Below are 1,885 nucleotides of genomic sequence, written 5' to 3'. Positions count from 1 at the left end.
GGAATCCCATTCAAGCAGCTCTCAGCTTCTAATATTCAAATGGCACTGCCATGTTTGCTGCCTCGGAATCATCACACAATTCCTCCTCATTACAGGCGACAAACCAAATATCAGCAGCTAAAATCATAATTAATGTTATTAGGGGCAGCAAAATGAAGGGGGCCACACAATTACCCAAGGGTAAAATCAACCTCCAGTCAGCAATCCTAGCTAATTGTCCAGAAAAGAGAAGCTTCCATCTCCCCGCCCACTTCTCCCATTCCTTTTGAAATCCGTTTCAGAACGATGGAGACGTAAATAAAGAATCAAGCTCAAATCAATGGCAAATGAGTCAAAATATGTAAAGGGAAGGAATCTCTGATTCACGTGCCTCTAATTGCAGCTTCCAATTGCTCCTTTCATGCTGAATGGGCTTCCCGGGCAAGACCAGGAGATGGACAAGGCCCCCATGCAGTAGCCAGGTGCGGGGTTCTCCCTCATGTGACCGTGTGAACCAGTGTCAAACCTCATCAACCTAGCTCCAGAGGCCAAAGGCAGGGGTGTGAGCCTACCCGCGGGGATGTTTGGCACACTGGAGTAAGATTGTTTGGTGATGAGGGCCGTGCCAAAGAAACAGAAGAGACAGTTGCTGAGTTTATCAGGAGGAACATCTTGAAAATCCCCAAGACTGAAATAATGACAATCCTGAAAGCATAAGATTTTTAATCCGAAAATCGACTGCAGACTGTAAACTTCCAGAAGGACAAAGAGTCTCCCATTCAGCACTTGATTCTGCTCTGTGAGGAAAAGCATGCAAGTCTCAATGACACGGCCCTCATTGGCGCCAGAAAGTTTGGGATGTTTTTCAGATGAGTAAAGGGCCAGGTCAAGACATTGACCTTTTTGATAGAAAACAATTTAAAAGTTCATTTAAGAAAATTCTTCAGAGAGCATTAGAAGATATGATGGTCAGCTTCAGAGACACTGAGGAGAATGCAGTCTGGATTCGAATTGCCTGGGGAACACAGCGTACAGAGCCAAATCAGTACAGACCTACTGACATGGTATATTATCCCCAGACTCCATATGCCTTGGGAGTCTTTCTCCAGCCTAAGAAGCAATACGTACCTGCTGGGTTAGACACTGACAATTGCTAGCAAATACCATTGGATTATGAAAAGGACCTGAGAAGTCGATATCTGGACTCTCTTAAGACTATTGTCTTTAAACAGAATAATCGGACTTTTGAAATGCACAACTCTAAGACCCCTCTACAGGAAAGAAGACTTGAGCTAGATATAAATATGGATTCAAGGATCATTCATGAAAACACAATAGAAAGAGAGTCCAAAGAGTAACTCGAGAAACTTTTGGAGACCATCCTCAACCACATCTAGAATTTGCACAATATAAGCCTGAAATGAAGTTCAGAAGTGATTTAAATGGGGGCATCTTGGCTGAGGGGGAAGAACCCCTCTAGTGCCTAATAAAGTTCTCTAGCCCACATCTTTTGGAAGCAGTGAAATCCTTAGCACCAGCCAGTATTGTGGATGCACCACTTCCTCCACTGCTCACTTGCATACACAGCAAGAGAATGAATTATTTTAAAATTAGAGATAAGGGCCGGCCCGGTGGTGCACTGGAGAGTGCGCCGCTTGGGAGCATGGCGGTGCTCCCGCCGAGGGTTTGGATCCCATGTGGAGACCGGTTCCCGCTCACTGGCTGAGCGCGGTGCGGGCGCAACACCGAGGGTTGCGAGCCCATTGCCGGTCGGTAAAAAAGACAAAAAGGAAAAAAAAAATTGGAGATAAATAAGATATATATGGTTTTGTAAGCACAGCAGCTCCTTGACTATATTGCACATGTATTTCAGTTAATGCCTAGCTAGATAGCTTCTGTTTATATA

General features: G+C 44.7%; 1 pseudogene; it reads left to right on the top strand.

Annotated features, from left to right (window-relative positions):
- Positions 1-285: 285 nt before the first annotated feature.
- LOC103609261 lies at positions 286-1,594 on the top strand (annotated as a pseudogene).
- The last annotated feature ends 291 nt before the right edge of the window (positions 1,595-1,885 follow it).

The sequence above is a fragment of the Galeopterus variegatus genome, unplaced genomic scaffold, assembly GCF_000696425.1.
Source record: "Galeopterus variegatus unplaced genomic scaffold, G_variegatus-3.0.2 Scaffold9404, whole genome shotgun sequence".
Taxonomy (NCBI): Eukaryota; Metazoa; Chordata; class Mammalia; order Dermoptera; family Cynocephalidae; genus Galeopterus; species Galeopterus variegatus.
Note: the sequence above shows the minus strand (reverse complement) of the source record. Positions and strands in the feature narration are given on the sequence as shown.